This window comes from Natrix helvetica, assembly GCF_964273705.1.
Source record: "Natrix helvetica genome assembly, chromosome: 1".
Taxonomy (NCBI): domain Eukaryota; kingdom Metazoa; phylum Chordata; class Lepidosauria; order Squamata; family Natricidae; genus Natrix; species Natrix helvetica.
Window position 1 is genome coordinate 4306533 of NC_138548.1, and position 12582 is coordinate 4319114.

The following is a 12582-nucleotide window of genomic DNA, read 5'->3' on the forward strand; positions in this document are numbered from 1 at the left end:
TGAGAAAGAAAGAGAATGAGAGAGAGAGAGAGAATGAGAGGGAATGAGAGAGAGAATGAAAGAGAGAGAATGAGGCAGAGAGAGAATGAGAAAGAGAGAGGGGGGCAATATGAGAAAGAGAGGGAGAAGGAATGAGAGAGAGAGAATGAAAGAATGACACAGAGAGAATGAAAGAGAGAGAGAATGAGAAAGAGAACCTTGAGTTCGACACCCCTACTCTAACCATTCTTCACATGTTTTAGTCTCCAAATCTCCCCCCCCCCTCCAATCATCTTTGTCGCTCTTCTCTGCATTTTTTTCCCAGTGTCTTAACATCTTTTTTTTATATATTGGGGTGGCCAAAATTGGATGCAGTAATCCAAGTAGGGTCTTACTAAGGGATTATAAAGCGGTAGTATCACTTCTGGTGATCTTGAGTCCATCCCTCTGTCAATGCAGCCTAGGATTGCATTGGCTTTTGGGGCAGCTGCACCACAGTGCTGGCTCCTATTTATGTGATTGTTCACTAAGACTCCAAAGATCCTCTCACAGTTTCTGCTGTTGAGCCAAGTTTATCTAGTCTGTGCCTCTTTGGTTGGTTTTACTTGCCTAAGTGTAAAAGCCTTGCTTTTTTTCTACACTAAATTTCACTGTGTTAGAAAGGGCCCAGAGTGAAATAGGTTGGATGTACCACAAAATTACCCTGTGTTGTAGATTTGCACAAGACACTCGCCCACAAACTCATTCATTGCACAAGCCTTGCACAATATACTTACCTGGAAAAACACCAGTCTTCAACACCAGCTAGTTTTCTTCTCAACTTTAAGACTTCAATTCCCAGAATTCCCCAGTGACATCTCTTCATGTTGCCAAGGTTGTAAATAGCAACAGCACTTAGGCTTATATACCACTTCACGGTGCTTTACAGCCGTCTCTAAGCGGTTTACAGCGTCAGACTATCTGGGTCCTCATTTCACCGACCTCGGAAGGATGGAAGGCTGAGTCAACCTTCAGCCGGTCAGGATCGAACTCCTGGCAGTGAGCAGTGAGTTAGCCCTGCAGTACTGCATTCGAATCACTGCACCCCCACAGCTCTTAGAAAAGCTGTTCTAGAGAATGCAGCAAGCAAAACGGGGCCTCTCGAAGCCCTCAGCTATCTTGCATATTTTTTCTTTGGGATGGCAAGTCCACAACTTCAATCCGAATAGAGCTGGAAGGGATCTCGGAAGTCTTCTAGCCCAACCTCCTGCTAAGGCAGGAAACCCTATACCAGGGGTGTCCAAGAGGATTTGTTCAAGGGCCAGATCACCTTTGTACTTCTCCTCTGCAGGCCAGCACATGGGTGCGTGGTGGGGAGTGGGGAGGAAGATAGGATGGACGCCTCCTACAGCACTCTACTGACCAAAATGGGGCATAGGAGCCACAGTGCACCTCGTTTCCACCCTCCATGGGCTCCTGCAGCACTCTATCAGCCAAAAATGGGCATTCAAGGCCCCAGTGCAGCCCCTTTTCAACTGGCAGAGTGTTGCTGGAGGACGTGGAGGCTGCAAATGGTTTGTTTTCAGGCCCGTTTTTTACCTGTTTTCGGCCCATCTTTTGCCCTTTTTCTGCCTGTTTTTGGCCCGTTTTTCACCTATTTTGGGACCCATTTTTTGCTCATTTTCCTGCTCGGTTTTCAGTCGCAGAGGTTCTGCAAACCGGTCCTTTAATATTTCCAGGGAGGCCCAGGGGGCCAAGAGTTTGACACCCCTGCCCTATACCTTTCCAGCCAAATGGTAGTCCAGTCTCTTACTAAAAACCTCCAGAGATGAAGCACCCACAACTTCTAAAGACAAACTGTTCCACTGGTTAATTCTTTTGTTAGGAAGTTTCTCCTTCATTCCAGGTCGCTTCTCTCTTTGATTAGTTTCCATCCATTATTTCCTATCCTGCCTTCTGGTGCTTTGGAAAATGAGTTGTCCTCCCCTTCTTTGCAGCAGCCCCTCAAGTATTGGAAGACTTCTATCATGTCACCCCTGGTCCTTCTTTTCTCTAGGCTGGACATACCTAATTCCTGCCACTGTTCTTCCTGTGTTTTTGTCTCCATGTCCTCAATCATCTGAGTTGCTCTTCTTTGCAATACCCCCCCTCAACTTGCTGGATTGCAGATGCCATCAGGGTCATTGATGCTAATAATAATAATAATAATAATAATAATAATAATAATAATAATAATAATAATAATAATAATAATATTTATTTCTTAGCCGCACCCTCTCCCGAAGGACTCGGGGCGGCGTACAATAAAACACATAAAAACAATATGGACAATACACACACAGAATAAACGAATACGTGTACATGGAGGAGGTGGGAAGATGAATAAAGACAGTTAAAACACAATTTAAAATCCCCTAATAAAATTCCAAGAGTCACAAAAATTAAAAAAAAAAAAAACCGTCAGGAGCAGTATGAACGAACTATAGTTGAGCCAGGCCAGCTACTTGGAATAGGTGGGTCTTGAGCTTTATCCGGAAGGCGCGGAGGTCAGAGGTGGTCCTAATATCCGGGGGAAGGTCATTCCACAGGGCTGGGCCCGCAACAGAGAAGGCTCTACTCCTAGACGCCGCCCCCCGACATTGTCTGGTGGACGGCACCTGGAAGAGTTCCTCTCTGTGCGAGCGAATTGGTCGCAGGGATGTATGGGGCAGGATACGATCCTGCAAGTAGCTAGGTCCTGAGCCATGGAGCGCTTTAAAGATCGTTATCAAAACCTTGAAACGCACCCGGTAGACCACAGGGAGCCAGTGCAGCTCGCGCAGGAAAGGTGTCACGTGGGAGTACCTTGTACTCCCCATAATTACCCGCGCGGCCGCGTTCTGGACCAACTGTAGTCTACGAGTGCATTTCAAGGGAAGCCCCATGTAGAGAGCGTTACAGTAGTCCAGGCGAGACGTCACCAGCACATGAGTGACTGTGCACAAGGCATCCCGGTCCAATAGGGGGCGCAATTGGCGCACCAGGAGAAACCTGGTGGAACGCCCCCCTTGCCACAGCAGTCACATGGTCATCCATGGACAGCCGAGCATCAAGGAGGACGCCCAAATTGCGTGCCCGCTCCACCGGTGCAAGTTGTACGCCCCCGATGGCCAGAGATGGAATTAACTGGTTGAACCGGGGGGCCGGAACCCACAGCCACTCCGTCTTGGAGGGGTTGAGCTTGAGTCGGTTGTCATCCATCCAGACACGTACGGCTTCCACACACCGGGACATCACTTTGACGGCCTCGTTGGGGTGGTTCGGGGTGGAGATGTACAACTGAGTATCATCAGCATACAGATGGTATCCCACCCCGAAACCATGGATGATCTCACCCAGCGGCTTCATATATATGTTGAACAGGAGCGGCGAGAGGACCGACCCCTGTGGCACCCCACAGGTAAGGGGGCTCAGAGTCGACCTCTGCTCCCCTGTCAACACACGTTGCGTCCGGCCGGAAAGGTAGGAGCCGAACCACTGCAAAACGGTGCCCCCGACCCCCAACCCCTCCAGTCGGCGCAACAAGATACCATGGTCGATGGTATCAAAAGCCGCCGAGAGGTCTAATAGGACCAGGATAGAGGAACAACCCCTATCTCTGGCCCTCCAGAGATCATCCACCAACGCGACCAAGGCGTCTCCGTGCTGTGCCCAGGGCGGAAACCAGACTGGCGCGGGTCTAGATAATCATTTTCCTCCAGATGTCGTGGAAACTGATAAGCCACCACACTCTCTACAACCTTCGCCAGAAAGGGAAGGTTGGAGACAGGACGATAATTGGCCAGCTCTGTAGGGTCCAGGGAAGGCTTCTTGAGCAAGGGTCTCACCACCGCCTCTTTCAAGGCGGCTGGAAGGGACCCCTCACCCAATGAAGCGTTCACTAGGCCCAGGAGCCAGTCGCGTATAACCTCCCAGGATGCCAGTACAAGCCAGGAGGGACACGGGTCCAGTAAACATGTGGTAGGTCGCAGTCGTCCACGCACTCTGTCCAAATCCTCGATGGCAACCAAGTCAAACTCCTCCCAGATTGGTCTCTCAAGACTCGCCACGGGAGTCTACAGGACCACTGGAAGGGACCCAATCCTTCCGGATTTGAGCGATTTTATCCTGCAGATATTTCCCAAATTCCTCTGCCCTACCCTGTAGAGGGGCCTCCCGCGGCCTCTGAAATAAGAGGGAGCGGGACACCCGAAACAGGGCGGCAGGGCGATTCTCTGCGGATGCAATGAGAGTGGCACAATATTGACGTTTGGCCGCTCTCAATGCCACAAGGTACGTCCTTAAATGGGCTCGTACCTGTCTCCGGTCAAATTCGGAACGGAAGGATTTCCAATGACTCTCTAGGCATCTCTTGCGGCGCTTCATCACCCTTAGCTCCTCGGTAAACCAAGGGGCCAGGGTGGAGCGTTGCCGCCGGAGAGGCCGCAAAGGCGCCACCCGGTTCAAGGCCCTGGTAGTCGCATTGTTCCACGCGACCACCAGGTCCTCTACCCGAGGGCGGGTCAGGGCCGCAGAAGGTGGCCCAAGCTCCATCTGGAACCTCTCTGGTTCCATCAGGCGCCTGGGGTGGAACAATCTAGTATTTTCCGGTTCCGCCTCCCCGCAGCGGGGGGGGGGGTAGCACCAGGGAAGTCAAGTCGGAGGAGTGAGTGGTCTGACCATGACAGTGGAGTGATGGTTAAGTCCCCTCCCCCCAGATCACTCAACCACTGGCCAGAGACAAAAACAAGGTCCAAGGTGTGACCTCCCTCGTGTGTCGGGCCCTGAATCTATTGAGTCAGGTCCATGGCTGTCATGGAGGCCATGAACTCCCGAACCCCCTCGGATGCTTCTCCCACCGATGGCAGGTTAAAGTCCCCCATCACTAAAAGTTTGGGGGTCTCAGCCGCCACCGATGCGATCAGCTCGAGGAGTTCGGGCAGGGCCGCTGATGTATAGCGAGGAGCCAGGTATACTATCAGCAGGCCCAACTGTCTCCCAGGGCCCCATTTCACAACAAGGGATTCACATCCGGACGTCTGTGGCACAGTGGACTCCCTCGGCTCTAAGTCCTCCCGGATAATCACTGCTACCCCACCACCCCTTCCCCGGGCCCGGGGCTGGTGAAATGCTTGGTAACCTGGTGGGCACATTTCCACAAGGGGTAAACCTCCCTCGTGGCCCAACCAGGTTTCCATTATTCCCCCTCCAAAATTAGATCATGAATGAGGGGGGCCTTATTGACAACGGACCTCGCATTGCATAACAACAGCCTCAGGCCCTGGGCCTGCAGATCCTGACCACCTAGAACGCGGGGGTTGGTACAAACGACCGGGTGTAAGCGACCGGGTGTAACCAACACCCACGGTCTCCCAACTGACTGCGAGTTGTTAATCTGTCCTCGTATCTGCCCCTCCCTACGACTGTTGGAATCAATTCTTTAGAGCCCTGTATAGGAATGATATCCTCTAGAAAGAGTGCAGAGAAGAGCAACAAAGAAGGACTGGAGGCTAAAACATACAATGAACTGGGCATGGCTAGTCTAGTGAAGAGAAGGACCAGGGGAGACATGATAGCAGTCTTCCAATATTTGAGGGGCTGCCACAGAGAGGAGGAAGGGGCTCCAGCTGTTTTCCAAGGCACCTGAAGGCCAGAAGAATAATGGATGGAAACTGATCAAGGATAAATTCAACCTGGAAATAAGGAGAAATTTAATTTTTCATATTTAAATTTTCTGACAGTGAGAACAATCAACCAAATGGAACAGCTTGCCTTCAGAAGTTGCTTCCATCACTGGAAGCTTTGAAGAAGAGATTGGACTGCCATTTGTCAGAAATGGTGTAGAGTCTGCTGCTTGGGCAGGGGGTTGGACTAGATGACCTCCAAGGTGACTTCCAACTCTGTTATTCTTACTTCACTGTCTCCTCCCCACCCCACCCCAAAGTTGCAGCTTCCAGAGCCCACTCCTCAGCAGTTGCACACAAAGCAGCCTTTCTCTCCAGACTGACACCCCCAATGGACCACCTCAATCACTTTGGGCCCCTTGGAGCCACCCAAAAAAGAGAGAAGCTTCTAGATGAGCAGCCTTGGAGGCTTTATAAAGCAGTACTAAGACTTCATGTGATTTTGATTCTACGCCTCTGTTTATACAACCCAGGATTGTATGAGCTTTTTCGGCTATTGCTGCTTTCACTGTGTGTTTGACTTTTTCTTTTACTACAGCTTGCAGATCCTGTGCATATTTGGCTGTGGGCATGATGCCATCAGCATAATACAGGTGATTGAAGTTTGTTCTTAAAACCAGGATCCCCTTCCTACAATATACATTAATTCCCTCAACACATTCAGCACAGAAGATGAATAAATACAGGGAGGAGATGCGCTCTTGTGGCGCTCCTTTGCTAGACTGGGGCCAGCCTCTTTCGCCCTGTTCTGTACATTGTGTGCTTTGCGGTGTGTTAAAGAGGTTTTGAAGGCAGAAAATGAGGTCTCCTGAGATCCTACCTGCCTTAGCGCATTCCAGAGAATGCTGAATGTGAATTCCAAGGAAGAGAAACGAAGCTCAGCCGGCGACACCCACCTCCCGTGGGTTGGGCGAACGCAGGACCGGGCTCTCCTTCCTCCCAAAAAGAAACAGCGTTGATCCCAACCCTCCCGGGAAAGACAGGCAGCGTTAACTCCAGTCCCTTCCCCATCATCCCCAGCCATCTCTCCAGAAGGGGGCGATGGGAGTTGGAATTCCGTACGAGGGTAGCCGAGCTACCATCCTCTCCTTTCCCCCGGTTGGCATTCCTGCAAACTCCTGAGTAGCTACGAGAAGGAGCGCGGGGGAAGGTCTGGTTTCCAACGCCCGGAGCGAGATTCTCCTGGGACATTTGGCCCCCCGCGATCTGAACCCCACGAAGCGGCCCAAATTCCAGCCCAGCGCGAAAGCAGAGAGTAGAGAAGAGCAGAGGGGAAAAGAGAGAAGCAGAAGGAAGAAGAGAGAAGCAGAGAGAAAAGAAAAAAGAAAAGCGGGGAGAAGAAGAAGGAAATAGAAAAGCAGAGAGAAGATGAGAGGAGTAGAGAGTTGCAGAAAGAAGAAGAGGAGAGAAGAGGGGAGCAGAGAGAAGAAGAAAAGAAAGAGAAAAAAAGCAAAGAGAAGAGAAGAAGAAAGAAGAAGAGAGAAAGAGGAAAAAAGAGCAGAAGAGAAGAAGAGAAGAAGAGAGAAGAGAAAAGCAGAGAGAAGGATTTGGCCCCGAGTGCCCGGACGGATGTCCTCCTGGGTTCCCAAACTCTACCCGCCCCCCTTCTCAATCCCAACGACAGACCTGACGCCGTTGCTCTCGCCGCTCCTGGGAGCGCCGCTAGGTCCTCGGACTCCTATTTTGTCAGCTCCTTTCGGGGAGGTACACGAGTATAGTCGAGAGTGGGGGTGGAGCTCAGCGGGGAGGGGTTGAGGCGGCCTCTGAGCGTGGGCAGAGCGCCAAGGAGCTTCTCGGGAGAGCGGCGTGTTCTGCAACTGAAGAACCCTGCAGAACGGGATTCGGATACGCGCCGTCTCTGAGAGAGTGCAGAGGGCGAAAAGAAAGAGGAAGGGTGTAGAAGCGATGGGGAGATATTTCTCCAGGGGTCAATTTATTTCCCAAAGCCCCAGAAGGCAGGAGAAGAAATGTAGGATGGAAACTAATGGAGGAGAGAAGCAACCTGGAATTAAGGAGACATTTCCTAACCATGGGGACAAATAACCAGTGGAACAGCTTGCCACCAGAAGTTGTGGGTGCTCCATCGCTGGAGTTTTTAGGAAGAGGCTGGACACCCATTTATCTGAAATTGTAGGGTCTCCTGCTTGAGCAGTGGGTTGGGCTAGAAGACCTCCAGGGTCCCTTCCAGCTCTATTCTGGTTAGCGTTTTCTTTTTATGGAACCACACTTTCTTCTCCTGCTTCTCCAAAATCCAACTTCCACAGAAGTTCACAGGGACTTGTTAACTCCTGTGGGGTAGAAGACCCCAAGGCCCCTCCTAACTCTGTTCTGATTGGTTTATTTCAGACAAAGGGTGGTCCAATCTCTTCTTCAAAGCCTCCAGAGATGGAGCAGCCACACTTTGTGCAGACCAGCATTTCCACCGATTCAACTGTTCTCCTTGCCAAGCAAGTTCTCCTTACTTCTAGGTTGCATCTTTTTTTGAAGGCAGCTTCATTGGGAGAAGGAAATTTTGGTTTTAAAATTGGAGGAACAAACGCCAATTACCTCTGTTGTGCTGACACCAAAACTATCACACCCCAAGAGCCTCAGGATCTGCAAGCTTTTAGTAACAAAAGTCAAAGAGCTAAATGGGGGGAAAGTGGGACAAAAATGGAAAGTGAAGAAGATCAACTACAGAGAGTCCTCAATTTACAACCACAATGGAGCCCAAAATCTAGGTTGCTAAGTGAGAAATTTGTCAAGTAAGTTTTGCCCCATTTTAAACCTTTCTCACCTCATTTGTTAATCCCAGTCTTTCACTGTGTGGTTTGACTTTTTCTTTTACTACAGCTTGCAGATCCTGTGCATATTTGGCTGTGGGCATGATGCCATCAGCATAATACAGGTGATTGAAGTTTGTTCTTAAAACCAGGATCACCTTCCTACAATATATATTAATTCCCTCAACACATTCAGCACAGAAGATGAATAAATACAGGGAGGAGATGCGCTCTTGTGGCGCTCCTTTGCTAGCCTGGGGCAGCCTCTTTCACCCTGTTCTGTACATTGTGTGCTTTGCGGTGTGTTAAAGAGGTTTTGAATGCAGAAAAAAGTGTGTTCTGTGTGGTTTGACTTTTTGTTTTACTACAGCTTGCAGATCCTGTGCATATTTGGCTGTGGGCATGATGATCTCAGCGTAATACGGGTGATAGAAATTTGCTCCTAAAACAAGGCTCACCTTCCTCTAATCCAGGAGGATTAATATATATTAATCCCCTCAATATATACTCAGCATATGAAGGAAATGATATTAAGTTACTCTTTCACAAAATGTTAGAAAGCTGCTTTGGTATTCTTTTACAATACCATACAATAACTGTATAAGCCATCATATTCTTGCCTAAAATGTGTAATCTTACTGTGCTTTTGCTAACCACAAAATGTGTTCAGTAAAGAAGATAAGATAACCTCTGTTACTCCAAGTCGTTTACAGGCCTCTGTGTACAAGTGAGATAGGAAGCCATCTGCTCAGACGAAAGGCATCAGAAAAACTAAATAAGAGATAAAGGGCCTCTCAAAAAAATGTCAAGTTGACCCTTTACAGTATGGAAGGACGAAAGAAATGAAAGAGAAAAGAGAAAAGCATTTTCAAGAAGCAATTGGACTTCCTGGTTTTTGTTTTGAAGATGTTTTGCTTCTCATCCCAGAAGCTTCTTCAGCTCTGACTGGACTGGTGGTGGAATTGATACACCTTGCAGACAGCTGGTCATGTGCATTCTTTAAGCAAGTCGATGAGGCCACCTGAGTGGTAGGTTCCGGATCCCGTTGCAACCGGTATAGTGCAATGGGGCCAGGCATCCACCACATGTACATGCGCAGCGTGTGTGCGTACAAGTGCAGCGCACGCATATGCGTCCTTACCTCCTGCGACGCCTCTCTGATGCCTCCGCAATGCTCCAGCTGCTTGGCAGAGCATTGCACAGGCTCCGTAAGCTAAGTGCTCATGCGTGGAAGCACCCCCTGCAGAGTGCAAAAACTTTTTTTTAATTTGTCTCTTCAAAACCTTGGTGCATCTTCTACTCCGGTGCGTCTTATACTCTGAAAAATACAGTATATCCCCCCCCCCTCTGTTGAGGGAGGCTGTTCAATTTTGACATAGATGGCCTCTTTGACCCCTCTTCAAACCAGCTGCCTTCCCTGTCCACAACGTGGATTTTGCTGTCTTCAAAAGAGCGGCTTTTGTCTTTCCAATGCAGATGGACTGCTGAATCTAGTCCTGGTGAATTTGTTCTCCTATGTTGTGCCATGTGTTTGTGAAGTGGCTGTTTTGTTTCCCCAATGTACAGATCTGCACATGGCTCACTGAATTGTATTGCGTATTCTACGTATGACCAGATGTCTGCAAGGAGTATAAAAGCTTCCATTCCGCCACCAGTCCAGTCAGAGCTGAAGAAGCTTCTTGGAGGTGGAGCGAAACGTCTTCAAAGGAAAACCAGAAAGTCCAGGTGAGTCTTGAAAAAGCCCCTTTGGGACAACCGTGACCTGGAGGACTGAAAATCTCCATAGACTTGAAGAATCATCTGCAGCAAAGGGAGCCTTCAGGGCTGAGCCTTCAAACGCAGGAAAGCCGGTCCTTGCAGTCTTTGTCAAGCAAGCGATGGGGAGACGCCTTCCATCAAATCTCCCAGGCTGCCTCCAAGCATTGCAAAAGAGACGTCGCAATGCAGCTCCTCCCGAGAACAGCGGCTGCTCACGGAACCTCTGATGTTCACCAAAGTCCACCAGGGCTCAGACCCCAGTTGGTGTCCCTCAATGGGCTCAGCCACGAAGCCTTTTCACCCGAGACAGCAGCCCTGAAGCTTCTGCAGACACACACGCACACACACACACACACACACACACAGTGCCCATCTCACAGTGTTAGGACATCCCCAAAATTGTGATAAAAGTAAAAAAGAGTTGGGTGTGGAAAGTGTTTTTTTTTTTAAAAAAAAAAAAACTGGGTGTGGAGCATTTCCCAAGCATTAAATTAGCCACAGCTTGTTTACTGCACAAAGATGACCCTGATCTTGCTCTATAATATCCAACTTACAGGTAGTCTTTGACTTACAACAGTTCATTTAGTGACCGTTTGAAGTTACAATGGCACTGAAAAAAGCACTTAAAACCATTGTAGGCAGACACACACACACACACACACACACACACACACACACAAGGCCACATAATCAAAATTCCGATCCTTGGCAACTGGTTCCTATTGACAATGGTTGCAATATCCTGTGGTCATGTTGACTCTTAGATCACCTTTTTTGACCTTCTGGACAAGCAAAGTCAATAAGGAAGTCAGATTCACTTAGCCACGTTACTAATTTAACAAATGCAGTGATTCATTTAACGACGGTGGCCAGAAAGATAATAAAAAGGGGCAAAACTCACTTAACAAATGTCTCACTTAACAACATGGGCTCAATTGTGGTCGTAAAATGGGGATCTCCTGTATTTCTCTAACCTTCAGACAGGCCTCACAGGGGGACATTCCCACCCAATGGAGCTTAGAAGAAAATCCCTGCATGGCCTGGAGCCCATCTGACAAAAGGTGTCCTGTAAAAGCAGCTTTAGCTGAGTTTCTCCTGATGTCCAACAGCTGCTCTTCTCCTGTCACTGGAGACACCACAGAAAGCAGACGTGGCAGTTGGCAGGCTGCCATCAACCCCCAGCTCTCCTCCCCATGTGCAGGGCTACCTGGTCTGCAGAGTATTAGGAGTTGCAACTCCAGAGTTGTATCCAAAGAACCTCTGGTTGACTGACGGAAGATCTTTCATTCAAAATCACGAGAAAAGCTTTGCCTTCCTTCTTGAGATGCAAGCAACATCCGGACACCGAAGGGACAGAGCATGGATTGCAAGAGGGCAGAGCTTGCTTCTCACCTGCCCTGTTCCCCCCCTACACAGCCAGGAAGACCCCCATCCCCATGTCAATGGGATTCTCAGTCCTCCTGGTTGTCCCAAAGGGGCTTTTCTTCCAGAGGCAACTGGACTTCCTGGTTTTTCTCTGAAGACGTTTCGCTTCTCATCCAAGAAGCTTCAGTTGCCTCTGGAGAAACCACCTTCCCAACCACGTCCCCATGTGAAACCTTTGATTTTGCTGCCCAACTGAACCAAACGGATTATTATTATTATTATTATTATTATTATTATTATTATTATTATTATTATTATTATTATTATTATTATTATTATTATTATTAGTATTATTATTATTGTTGTTGTTGTTGTTATTATTGTTATTATTGTTATTATTATTATTATTGTTATTATTATTATTGTTATTATTATTATTATTATTAGTAGTAGTAGTAGTAGTAGTAGTAGTAGTAGTAGTAGTAGTAGTATTTTTGGAGAATTTGAGAAACCTCCGGAAGTTGTTCTTTTCCTAACATCTTCGGTCTGGCGGCGGAGGCTCTGAAAGGGAATTTCTGGACGGGAGAGAGAACCCGGGTTCTCCGCCCTTTCTCTGGATTCACACGGGAACCCGGAGCCTGAAGGAAACCCACCCGGAGCGACCCCGCAACAGGCTCTACCGCGGGAGCCCCACTCGGGAAAGAGAAAGGAAACTCAGCCGGGGACAGCGGCGTCCCGTCCATCTCGCAGCCGCTTCTGCTCGGGCTGGTTGGGCGAACACAGGACGGGGGTCTCTTCTCCCCACACCCCTCCCATAAACAGCCTTGACGCCCCCCTCCCAGCGCTTACTCCAACCCCCTTTTGGGTGCCCGGACTGATGCTCTCCAGGGTTCCTAACCCCCCCAACCCCGGCCGTCTTCTCCGTCCCAATGCCAGACCTGCCGCCGTTGCCGTCGCTGCTGCTGCCGCTGCCTGGGGCTCGGGCTGCTCTTTTGCCAGCTCCGATCCGGGGGAGAAAGAGAGTCTTTGGGTGGGTG

At 49.1% G+C, this 12582-nt stretch overlaps 1 pseudogene across 1 annotated transcript in view; it reads right to left on the reverse strand.

Moving 5' to 3' along the window:
- LOC309384033 (ceramide synthase 4-like) overlaps positions 1-12582 on the reverse strand; it is a 68572-nt pseudogene extending 55990 nt beyond the window's left edge. The window contains exon 1 of the transcript in view: positions 12484-12582. The product of the transcript in view is annotated as a ceramide synthase 4-like (transcript). The remainder of the gene's footprint in view (positions 1-12483) is intronic.